Source organism: Natrix helvetica, assembly GCF_964273705.1.
Source record: "Natrix helvetica genome assembly, chromosome: 7".
NCBI classification, from domain to species: Eukaryota; Metazoa; Chordata; class Lepidosauria; order Squamata; family Natricidae; genus Natrix; species Natrix helvetica.
In genome coordinates this window covers 48029836-48043438 of record NC_138558.1, presented here as the reverse complement: position 1 = coordinate 48043438, position 13603 = coordinate 48029836, and positions in this window count along the sequence as shown.

Below are 13603 nucleotides of genomic sequence, written 5' to 3'. Positions count from 1 at the left end.
AATACAAGAGTCTTCTTGGTAAGTGGAACTTTTTTTTTTTTTTTTACAAAAATTAAAGGAGGCTTTAAGGATTTCAAAATATCAGGGATTTAAAGATTCAAGAACTTTAGGCAAAAACTTAACAAAGACATTATTTACAAAAATTTAAAATGGATAAAGAGGACTTTAATTTTTGCTATTTTTACTTTTGGGGAAAGTGATTTTGTAGATGGTTGAATAAATCATAATAATAAACTTCATGCAAATACTTTTTTGTTTACAATTAAACAATCCAATACATTATCAGATTTTCAAAACAAAATATAAAATAATTTGAGCCAAATTGTGATAGAGGTTTGGATTGTTACGTGGCTTGCAACTACAGAGTATACATAAGCGATGCAAGTGTTAAAGGCACATAAAGATAAAAGAGATTTATGCTTTTTCCTTTTTTTTCTTGTTTTTTGTTTTTGTTTTATAATACCAGAAGGGCAGCTGCTAGAAAAGTCGCAAGAGTGGAAGGAAGGAAGGAATCATTAGAAAAACCTGCAGAGAAGGGAATGACACCAGATTTCCTTCAAAAATATCTGAACAATTGAGCAGTAAGCTGGAATCATTTGATATTGATATTCGCTCGCACAGAGAGGGCCTCCTCCAGGTGCCGTCCACTAGACAGTGTCGGGGGGCGGCGCCTAGGAGTAGAGCCTTCTCTGTGGCGGGCCCAGCCCTGTGGAATGACCTCCCTCCGGATATTAGGAATACCGCTGACCTCCGCTCCTTTCGTATTAAGCTTAAGACCCACCTATTCCAAGCAGCTGGCCTGGCTTAACTTTGATTTAACCATATCGCTCCTGACGGGTTTTTATTGGGTATTTTAATTATATTTAATTATCTAGGGGTTTTTAAATACTGTATTTTAATTGTTTTATTTGTCAGCCGACCTCCTCCTTGTGTATGTCTCGGCATATGTCTCTGTTATATGTTTGTTTTGTCCACATATTTATTTCATATGTTTCGTTGTACGCCGCCCCGAGTCCTTCGGGAGAGGGTGCGGCTAAGAAATAAATATTTATTATTATTATTATTATTATTATTATTATTATTATTATTATTATTATTATATTAAGTTGACAGCCTTTAAAAAACAGAATAGATGAAAGATTTGTGAAGATAAAAGGGTGAAAAAAGTTAGGAAGATGGAGAACTCTGTACAAAAAATGGCTGGGTAAAGAAAGCAGTTTAATGACAAAATTGAAATTTTATAAAGCAAGGCAGGAGTAATAGACAGTGAGGTCAAAAAAAGAATTAGATAATTCTTTTTCTTCTATTGGAATGGAAAGAAAATTAACTGTATGGAGAGTTTGAACCATATGTGATGATTCAGATGAATATATTAGAGAAAGGATTATCAAGCAAAAAAATAAATAACAATTTGTTTTGGATGGGGAAAAGAAGGATACTGAGGAAAAACTGGACAAAATGTAAAATAAATTCTAGATTTGTCAGAACAGGAAATGTTCCAAAGTCATGATTTTTTATTTTTAAATAAAGATGTATTTTAAATAGTAAGTATTTTGACTGAATTGTATTCAGAAGGCAGGAAAGTTTTGTTGGAAGAAATGTCCTTCTAGGTTCAGCTCCAAGTGGGGAAAAAGACACTGGAGACATGGAGGCTGCTTGGAAAGATGGTTTTAATGGTGGACAGGACCGCATGGCTTGAATCCTGAACAGAAAAGGTGATCACATGCTTCAATGTTGGTGGAGAAGAAGAGAAGGGAAGAGAAGAGAAGAGAGGAGCCTTGCAGGGCTTTTTATAATCTGTTCTGCCCCACCTATCTGTTTCCTGTTCCTGTGTAAGAAATGTATTCTGATTGGTTGCCAGACTCCCATGGGCCCGTGCAAGGGCAACCCTCTAGGCTGAGTTTGAATCCAGGTTTGATTGAGTTTAGATCCCATGTGGTCAGTTGAGTAAAGGCTTATTATCCTGCCTTAATCCCATCACTCTGGAGTTGAAGAGGAGAACTCTTTATTATGTAAAGTGGAGTAGCTTGGCCTTCTTAATGGCCCATTGACAAAGTGGGGATGGGCAGGAAGCTGCAGGAATTTACTTTGTGTTTAAAATGTGTTTCTCCCTTTTTCAGATCCAGGAAAATATAATATTCTGCCTTATCAATATTTCCTAGGATATTTCATTTTTCTGGGAGAGGGCTGGGTGATAACTTCCTACAATCCCTCCTTTTTTTTTTTCAAAACATGTGAGTGGAACGCACATGTTCTTGACAAAAGATAAAAATTGGTCAGATCAGGGAAACTTAATTTTACTGATGGAAAGGCACTGAGAGACAGCAGAAGGATCCCTTCAGTGGCTCCCAGAGAGCTTTCAACCATGAAGGTCTAGCAACCAGGGCACAATTTCTGAAAAGAAATTCACAATATCCAATTTACCATGCCAATTATTTTCAGATGTTTGATATCACTTTCTGTGAGCTTCCAGACAGGTTACAAGCAAGCAGAAGTCCCAAAATTCTTCACAGCCATGCTTTTCCTTTGAAAGGGATGGATCTTGAACGTGCCCTAGCTCTTATTTTAGTGAGGCCAAATTGAGTTTAGCTAGTGTGCAATACAAGCTATTTAGTATTTTTTTATTACACACAATGAGCCCAGGGACTCCTATCAGAGACCACCAGTGCAATATGTCCTGCTTTACGGGGCAGCTGGGCAGCATCACTTTTTTTTTTGAGTCACAGGGTTTGAGTTTTGAAGATCCTTTCTGCTACTCTTCAAGTGGGGGAATTGTCTGAGGGGAACTGACTCTCCCCCACGGGATTAAAAGGGAGATATCACTGTTTAGGCTTTTGTGCAAGGGCAAAAATCAACCTAGGAAAAGCTTTGTGGAGTTAAGTCAAGGAGATAGTTTCAATCTAGTTCTGAATGGAGTCTCTCTCTCTCTCTCTCTCTCTTTGTGTGTGTGTGTGTGTGTGTGTGTGTGTGTGTGTGTAGCTGCTTCTACAATACAGAAAATACAGATATTTTGGATAAATTTCCCTCCCACCAGCCAGAAATCTAAGGTGTTCAGAACTTGCTGTGCTAGCCATTCTCAAATACAATTCTTACATGAGTACATTAAACTGATTACAATATAAATGAGACAGGGAAGAAAACCTTACAATGGGTTTCTGTGAAGGAGGCAAAGAAAGAAAACTTTTTTCAAACAATTTTCACCCTCCCCCATAGTTTTACAGCTATCTTCTGGGAATTGAACAGTCTTTTGGTCTTTACTTCATCTCAGAGTCCTTTTTCATGTCTGCTGGATGGTACTAGGCTTGGCTTGCTGGTAAGAGTGGTCAGTCAGGCTTGGAAGAGTCTGTCCCAGGCTTGGCTAAGTTTTTTTCCTCATGTCAGGTTTTATCAGGAGGCAATCACCAGCAGCCAATTCGAGAGTTATGGTTTGAGCTAGCAGTCCTTTGTTTCTGAGGTAAAAAAAAAAGAGGCCAAGAATACAGTTCTTTACAGACATATCTTTAGTCTCATGTTGTGGAATCACACCCATTGTGTCCAAGTGTAGAAATCCAAACATTATTTCAGGAGGCAGACAATGTAAATTTCATGGAACATGACATTCCCACTGCCTGTATGATTGAAACACTTTTGCAGTAAGATGAGTAAATTTCCAAGAGGGACAACAACTTGTGTTGCAAACAAACAAACAAATAAAATATCATAGGGTAGAGCACCTTGACTCATAAGCATTTAAAAAATGCACTCAGGTGTAAAAGAGGGAGGTAAGAAGAACAGCTTTAAAAAAATTGCAATTTAAAAAAAGGTACTTTGAATCAACACTCCAAAATATCAAATGCCATTCAGATGGAAGCAAATTCTCATTAAGTATGTTAAAACATTTGCAAATGTAAGCAAAATATTTCAAAATCATTTCTTTTTATAGGTTTAATTAAGCATTTTAAACCTCAAAAATTTCCAGAAGAAAATACTCACATTCACATACTCACATTCATACTGCAATCAGACCTTCATGCTTGCTCATGCCAACCAATCATAATAAGTATTTCAGGAAGCTTTTTTTCCCCCACAAGCCACCAAGCTTCATTTTCTTTTATTAGAGGATCTCACCCTCCCTTCAGGTTTGGAAATGATAACACACTTGCATACACAGACATACCATTAAACAACCTTGTAACATACTGTTTCTTTATATGAAAGGGAATCAAACTACATTCATACCAACTTTTACCATCAACATACTCACATTTGCACTGCAATCATTAATTTCACATACAAAAATCCCATTTCATTCTTTCTTCGTGCAAGGCAGTTATTACAATTATTTCAGGGAGCTGTACATAAGCCAATGAGCTCCATTTTCTATTATTAAAGGATCTCAACTTCCCTCCAGGTCTGGAAATGATCACACACACACACATACATGCACAAATACCATGAAGCAACACTTTCAGGCCTGGGGGAGGTTCTGTCCCTTTAAATCTTCAATTTTCTTTTATTGGGGAACACGTGGCTCATTCTCCAAGCATGGGAAAACTCAGAGAGCAGTGTATAGATGCACACCTAAGAATTTCTTAACAGACATTACATCAAATTAATCAAGTCCAATTACCTAGGTCTTCCATTCAGACAGGCTTTACCTTATTACCTGCTAAATTTCTTACTTTTGCTTGAAGTTACCCCCGTTGTTCTATCTCCTTAAGCACTAGATTGTTAATACCTGTCTCTGCCCTGGGGTGTTCGTTTCTAATTAAGTTGGATCTGCCAGCGGACGCTGGCTATTTTTTTAAAGATCCAAATTCTATCTTGATATCCCAGCACGCGCTGGCATTTTTAAATATCAAGATGTATAGAAACAATGTACAGAGATGTTTGTCCACACATTGTTTGCATTCAGCCAGGGTTCTAGGTTGGCTCTCCCAGCACACGCTGGCATATTTTTAAAGATCCAAACCCTATCTTGATCTCCCAGCAATTTCTGGCATAGTTTTAAAGACCAAGATGTATGGAGACTTTCATTAACACATCGTTTGCATCTGGGTGGGGCCCTTGATTCATCAGATGGTGGCCAGAAAATCAGCAAATTTGTTGACAAAATCTAAATCAAAACTGTCTTCTGGAAGCCAAGTTTCTACTTTAGGACCAATAGAGTAGGTTGGCCAGATAAATGTGCAGAGGTTTTTTTTTACTCAGGTTGAAGGCAAACCTTTAGTAGGAATTTCCTTCATTTCATACATGCACACACAAGGCAACACTCTCCTCCTCCCCCTAAAAGGAAAAAAAATCTATACTCACCTGAAGAGTACAATCTTCCTTGGGCTGAAAGACATGAGAACAAGGTTCCCTCCCCCACAGAAAAGGCATTGTTGGAGGATTAGAGGTAAGGGAGGGGCGTGGGGGGGGTAGATAGCTTGCAGGCAGAGTTTGAAAAATAAAATCATCAGTTACTAAACAGATAAACATTATGGCGATATCACAGATGAGAAATGGAGTCTGGATTCACATGCTTCAGGAAAGAAATGAACAGGTAAAATCATTTAGACACACAATAAATGCAAGGATGAAACTTTTCTTGCAAACATTTCCTGGGTTGTTACTTTAAGGTATAGGCAAGGAAGGAAGGAAAAAAAACTTCTCTGTACTCTGTTTCTGCTGGCAAACAGATGCAAAGTAAAGACCCTCCCCAGCTTCAGTTAGTTTTCTAGGCCCAACAAACTGAGCAAAGGCAATTTCTGCCAGTTTACTCCTTTTTTTTCTTTGAACACTTTAAAATTCTTGTCTTTTGGATTGGAGACATCTTAGTTACAATTACCTTGAGGGTGCACAAAGACTTAGACATACACACACAGAGACAAAGGGGGGATAACAAAACTCATGAGTTTCACAAACAAAATCATTCCCAGCATGAATCTCAGTTAAATTGGGGAAGGCACAAATCTTAACAAACAAACCATGTAGTTACATAGAAGACAGAGAAAAAGACAGATAAGAGAAAAAAAAGAGATCCCACCATTCCCCCCCCCCCCTTTTAAGTACCTTTTATGTAGCCAAATTAGTTTTTCCTGTATCATCTTTCAGCAAAGCCCATTTTTCTACAATCTGTTTTGCTTTCTTCATTCTGGCCAGGACAGGCATCTGCCTTTTCGTCCAGGCCCCCAACAGCTCCCCTAGGGGGGGTTCCGTGGCCACCCTCGAGCTACCGCTTCCCATGATCCTGTTTAGATGTGGGCTCACTTCATCCTAGCCGGGTTTGCCACTTCGTATTTCCCTGCTTTACTTTCGCGTCCTTAGAGGACTTTTCTATGGGTGCCCTTCGGAGGGACTTTTGTCGTGTTCCCCACCGCGGGAACCTTCTCTCGATTCGCGCCCTTTCACGCAGGGACTTTTCTTACAGTTTCAAGTCTTGGGGAAAGAGACCCGGAGGACCAGCCGCACAGTGACCCAGGAGGGGTGCTGTCAGAGCGGGTATGCGTACCTCCCTTTTTTCTCTCTAACTTCCTTATGGGCTTTAGCTTTTTTCTCTCACAGGACAAAAACAGCAGCAACAACAAAAATTAAAAAAATCATTCACTTTTCCATCCATTTTCACACACACTAGTCACACCCAGGCAGGCATACACACATTTCCCATGCTTTAAAATTAAATTTTAGAGAATTAAAATTTAGAGGTACTCACGTTCTTTCCAGGCAGCCTTTGAGCTCAAACTCAAAACCCCTTTAAAGCCTAGATCCAAATGGCTAAGGCCAAGATAAAGTCCACCCACAGACTCAATGGGGTCTGTGCCGGCATGGGAGGCTTACCTGGGCCATGTCCACTGGTTAGGCTAGCTTGGAGTCCCATCTGGGGGGTGCCAATTGTTGGAAGAAATGTCCTTCTGGGTTCGGCTCCAAGTGGGGAAAAAGACACTGGAGACATGGAGGCTGCTTGGAAAGATGGTTTTAATGGTGGACAGGACCGCATGGCTTGAGTCCTGAACAGAAAAGGTGATCACATGCTTCAATGTTGGTGGAGAAGAAGAGAAGGGAAGAGAAGAGAAGAGAGGAGCCTTGCAGGGCTTTTTATAATCTGTTCTGCCCCACCTATCTGTTTCCTGTTCCTGTGTAAGAAATGTATTCTGATTGGTTGCCAGACTCCCATGGGCCCGTGCAAGGGCAACCCTCTAGGCTGAGTTTGAATCCAGGTTTGATTGAGTTTAGATCCCATGTGGTCAGTTGAGTAAAGGCTTATTATCCTGCCTTAATCCCATCACTCTGGAGTTGAAGAGGAGAACTCTTTATTATGTAAAGTGGAGTAGCTTGGCCTTCTTAATGGCCCATTGACAAAGTGGGGATGGGCAGGAAGCTGCAGGAATTTACTTTGTGTTTAAAATGTGTTTATCCCTTTTTCAGATCCAGGAAAATATAATATTCTGCCTTATCAATATTTCCTAGGATATTTCATTTTTCTGGGAGAGGGCTGGGTGATAACTTCCTACAGTTTCTAGGAAAAAACTTCTAGATTCTGTAGGAAGTTATCACCCAGTCCTCTCCCAGAAAAATGAAATATCCTAGGAAATATTGAAGAGGCAGAATATTATATTTCCCTGGATGTGAAAAGGAAGAAACATGTTTTAAATTGAGAATAGCTCCCTGTAGCTTCCTGCCTCCACCCACTTTGTCAATGGGCCATTAAGAAGGCCAAGCCAGTCCCTTTACATAATAAAGAGTTCTCCCCTTCAGCTCCAGGGGGTTGGGAATGAAGGCATGATAATATAAGCCTTTACTCAACTGACCACATGGCATCTGAGAACTCTGAGAATTCAACCAAACCTGGACTCAGCCCAGAGAGTTGCCCCTGCATGGGCCCATGTGAGTCTGACAACCAATCAGAATACATTTCTTACACAGGAACAGGAAACAGAGGGGTGGGAGTGAACAGGTTATAAAAAGCCTAGCAAGCCCCTCCATCGGCCCTTCTCTTCTTCTCCACCAACATTGAAGCATGTGATCACCTTTTCTGTTCAGGACTCAAGCCATGTGGTCCTGTCCACCATTAAAACCATCTTTCCAAGCAGCCTCTATGTCTCCAGTGTCTTTTTCCCCACTTGGAGCCGAACCCAGAAGGACATTTCCTCCCAACAATTCAAAGAAGAATTTAAAGAGATTCAAATGAAGATATCAGTAGGACTATACAAAAATCACAACAAATGCAACAGGAATATGAAAGAGTCAACACTGAATTAGGTGTTACTGGTCTTGAATTTTTCAAATTTGGGGCTTGACTATGGATTACAAATATTTAATGTGCATTTTGTATGTAAGGTTATAAATATAGCCTTAACAGATTGCGAAGCAAACTTCACAGAAAAACTAATAGTATTTTCAATTTCTTTAAGTCTTTATAACAATGTATGTTGGGTAGTACCAATAAAGTATTGTGTTATTGATCCATTAGTCCCAGCAGCTTTATAGCTTCAATATTTAGAAATAGCCCTCATGATTTGTAAAATGCAGTCATTATAAACCTCCCACCTGCTGAGGAAACTGCTTTAGGCTATGTCTGTCACTTTCCCTAGAGTTCCAATTCAACTTAGCTTCATCAGATAAAAACAGATGAAAAACATAAATGGAAAAAGACAGAAATTAAAAATGAACTCCTGGGAGAAGATTATGGAAACAATAAGAATTTTCTGAAACCAGCTTTTTAAAAGTAGAAAGCAACAGAAAGGACTTAACACAAAACTTCTACTAATATTGGAGAGGCTGTCTTGCTAAAATAGCAAGTTACTATTGTGTAAAAATAAATATTTTAGTCCAATGTTTCTCAGACAAGATTTTATATTGTTTTTTTCCTGTAGAAATGAAAGTGTGGAGTGACTAAGATACATCAACAAGAATGGAGTTCTGTACCATACAGGATAAACATACATTCTTTGAATCATATAATATCGGCTCCAATCTTATTTCACATATCCTACACTACAAAAGAGAATATATATTTGGAATCAATAATTAAAATGGCAGTAGTGATTTTTATTACTTACTTTTTCTCAACATTTTATTCAGTTTAGAGATGAAGTGGGGAAAATTAGAAAGCAGAAGAATCCTAAATGTGTCAAACAACACCTATTTTCTGTAATATTTTAGGAAAATACAGTATATTCTACTTTCTGAACAAATCAGTTTGCATCTTATGTGTAACATTCCCAGGTAACGTCACGTAGAGAGAACAATGACTTGATTTATGGAATTTAGTCATGTTTGTTGTTGTTGTTCCTGACTGCATTTATGGTAGAATAGTCAAACAATTGTTTTATTTGCTTTAGTAACTTATATTTGTATTAATAATCTAAATTTATGTCTGAAATGTTATAAAAATAATCAAACTTGAATGAACTGGTTTATGAAAAACTTTAATATAAAAAAATCTAAACTTAGAAGAAAAATTCTTATACGGTCTTCATGTAGTTTACTATCTCTCTGGCATAAATATATAAAATGAAATTATACTGGCTACCTTCTGTTACTTGTAGACTTCTTACTTCATTTGTTTACAATTTATCTCCTGATATTTGCTACATTGCAAATAGATCCAAATTCATATGGATTATATGGTCTGGTTGGAATGATTAGTGTGGTACATAGAATAGGGCGTCTAGAATTTTTTTGGTGATATTTGTTTTTTTTTTAAAGTCAATGTTATATTAATTTTATTGATAATCTGTGTTTTACTAATTTTCCTAGACTAATTATAAAATTCTAATTATAGTCAATCAAAATATGTAAAGATTTGATGTAGCATGATGATAACCACCAAGGACTATAGTTATAGCACTATCTTATGTTAAGCAATGCAGTATTTTCATTTCATTTGACATACAAGTGCTCCAATAGTTTGGTGCTGTCTATAGTGGCTGGCTGGGTCTGGTAGAAGATGAAATCCAAATAGATATACCAACTTTTGCATCCAAGCTTTTATTTCTTACTTATTAAAAATAATGTTTGGATTCACAAAGCCATTCTGTTTCCACTCACACATCACTTTAAAGCCTCTTTGCTTTATCACTAGTCTTTTTAAAGTGAAAGTAAAGGCAGCTTACTGTTGAGAATTGTCAAAGTTATTCAGTAGACTTGAGAGAGTATTGTTGATCAGGATAGCTTTAATATTAATCTGCATTGGGTTTTTTATATTTATATATGCATCCTGCTTATTTATATTTATTGTTTAATCTGGGATTATATTTTGCATTTGTCATTATACTTGCAATACAGTCAATAATATATACTTTTTGAAATGGAAATAACAATGAAGAATATAAAAAGTATAAGTAAAATTCATTTTGGATTTGGGATATAATTTTGTTTAGGCTTTATGTGCTAAAATGCCATTGTTTTCCTTTTCTTGATATTTAAATATTATAGCGTGTTACACAGAAGTAAAAGAAGCTTGTCCAGAATTATGTATCAGTTAAAGGTTTCTAATTCCTTGACATGAACAATTCTTCCTGTAAATCAAAACCATTTTTTTCTGTTGCCTTACAATTAAGCTTAGTAATCTGTGTTGATAATACCTAGATTCCTAGTTCCAAGTGATTTCTTGATTCAGTCTTTTCCTCTTTTCCAGAATAACAGCTGCCATCATCTATTGAGAGCAGTAGGACTTAATGTATAGGATTTAGTTAAAGCTGACACTAATGTGGAATGCAAGTTTTGTTTACCTGGGATTTTCATTTTCCAGATGGAGCAGATGGCCTCAACCTGTTTCATTTTACTTCTAGCTATCAAAGAAGCTCTGGTTGTAATCATTTTATCCATGTTTGTGGCATACTGGAAACAATAGCATTGTTATTCTAAAGAAACAAAAACTGTGTCATTTGCATAGCTGTGAGACCAAGAGAATACATAAAACATAGAATGACAGAGTTGGAAGGGACCTTAGAGGTCATCTAGTTCAGCCTCCTGCTCAAGCAGGAAACCTTATACTATTTCAGGCAAATGATTGTCCCATTTCTTTTTGATAACCTCCAGTGATGAAGCTGGGGCAGCCAGCACCAGTCAGATAGAGGGAGCAGTGACCAGCCCCAGTTTCGGCCAGCCACCAAGAAGTCTCTCTGGGCTTTTGGAATCAGTCTCTCATGATTGGAAGCTCCCCTCATCTCTGGGCTCCAGGATATCGATGTTGGCTTCCATGCATGGTGCTCTTGTGCCGGCTCAGCAGGCCGAGAAGCTGGTAGCTCTTGCTGAATTCATCACAGTTGTAGGGCTTGTGGGAGCTATAGTTCTCCTTATGTGCCCTGCAGGCCAAAGGGCAAGGAAGGGCTTGCTGCGTTACTGGCAGGGGAAGGGCTTCTCTCATATCTCAAGGTTTTCACAGCTGCCCTGTTGCAACTCTGTCTCCAATCTCTGTCCCCAAAACAATCCCCTCAATAGGTTAGCTGTCTGGATTGATGATGTATTCTGGCCTAATATCAGATCCACCTCAAATTAGGCTTCTGAGTAAAAATGATCCTTAACTCCATTTGTTGAGAAAGTACAGCTTACTAGAAGTCAAATGAATTGCAGTAGTTTAAGGCCAGAACTCAGAGTTGCCAGTTTTTACAGAGAAATCTTCTCACAGTTCAGTTCCCAGGCCATCTAGTTTCCTCCCATGGTTCATGGCAGACTGGCAGTGAGGTGAAAGTTCTGGTATCTAGTCCTTCTCTTCTCTTCTCTTCTCTTCTCTTCTCTTCTCTTCTCTTCTCTTCTCTTCTCTTCTCTTCTCTTCTCTTCCCTTCCCTTCCCTCCACTCCACTCCACTCTACTTCACTTCATTTCACTTCACTTCACTAGACATACCCAATTCCTGCAACCATTTTGTTTGTTTGTTTGTTTGTTTGTTTATTGTATTTATAAACACATATTACAAAAGTTAAAAAGGAAATTAGATAGAGTATCCAAAAACAAACCCAATTAATATTAACAATAACATTTTAAAAATTAGATTAAAATTAACAATTAAATCAATCATTTATTTTATTTTGTTCAGGCCAGGCCGGCTTGCTGGAAAAGCCAACTTTTTAGGGTGCGTCGGAAGAACCGGAGGTCGGGGATTATGAGAAGCTCCGGGGGCAGCTCATTCCAGAGGGAAGGCGCCCCCACAGAGAAGGCTCTCCCATATACCATTTCAGACAAATGGCTGTCCAGTCTCCTTTTAAAATCCTCCAGTGATGGAGCACTCACAACTCCTGAAGGCAAGCCATACCATTGATAGATTGTTCTTCCTGTCAGGAAATTTCTCCTTAGTTCCAGATTGCTTCTCTCCTTGGTTAGTTTCCAACCATTGCTTCTTGTCTTGCCATCTGGTGTTATAAAAAAATAGGTGGACCCCACTCTTCTTTGCAGCAGCATCTCAATATTGGAACATTGCTATAATGTTACCCTAGTCCCTTCTTTTCACTAAACTAGTCATACCCAGTTTCTGCAACTGTTCTTCACAGAATGGGACAACTTGCTCTAGCCAATTCTCCATGATCAACTTGCCATGGCCAGTTCACGTGGCCAACTCACCATGGCCAATTCATGGTGGGACAACTCACCGCAACTAATTTGCTGTGGGTCAGCTCACTGTGGAGACAATTCGACTATTCAATTATTTAAAATAATTTTAAAATAAATTTAATGTTTGTCATTCACATTTCATTTTGTCCTTCCTTTAGCATCCTTTCTCTAATGAATCTATTTCACTATTTCTTTGATATTAATGTAACTCTTCTTCCGTGACGAATTGACCACAGCGATTTGGCTGTGGCAAGTTGTCACAGACCCCATTCTTCATATGTTTGAGCTTCAGCCCCAAATCATCTCTACACTCTTTCCGGGGCCTCAACGTCTTTGTTTAGAGTGTGATAAGCAAAACTGGATGCAGTACTTCAGCGGTCTTACCAAGGCTTTATAAGTGGTACTAACACTTCACGTAATCTTGATTCTATCCCTCTGTTAATGCAGCCTAGGATTGCACACTGCTGGCTCATATTTAAGTGATTCTCCACTAAGACTCCAAGATCCCTCTTGCAGTTACTGCTACTGAGTCAAGTTTCACCTAATCTGTATCTATACATTTGTTTTTTTCTTGCCAAAGTGTAAAACCTTACTTTTTTCTATATTGAATTTCATTTTATTAGACAGGGCCTAGTGTTCAAGTCTGTTGAGATCCTTCTGGATCCTATCTTCTGGGGTGTTGGCTATTTATGCCAGTTTAGTGTTGTCTGCAAATTTGATGAATTTCCCTTGTATTCCCTCATCTAAATATTTTATGAAGATATTGAAGAGTACTGGGCAGGGGTGATATTCACTTACTTTCCCTACCGATTCGCAAATGTGAGTGCTCTCATGTGCGCTTTGCTCACACGTGCCCCATATACACATGTAGCCAGCCTGTCACTCATGCATTTTGATCATGCGCAGCTTGCACACATGCACGCGGCTTAAAAATGTGCCCAAATAGGGCGGCCTAGAACCAGGGCAGGTGGAAAGGCCCACCTGTGATTTCCACCTGTGAACTGGCTTAATGCAACCTCTGCTACTGGGCCTAAGATATTTAAAAAAGGAAAGTTCTACTTCTACATTAGTAGCATTTAATACAATACAA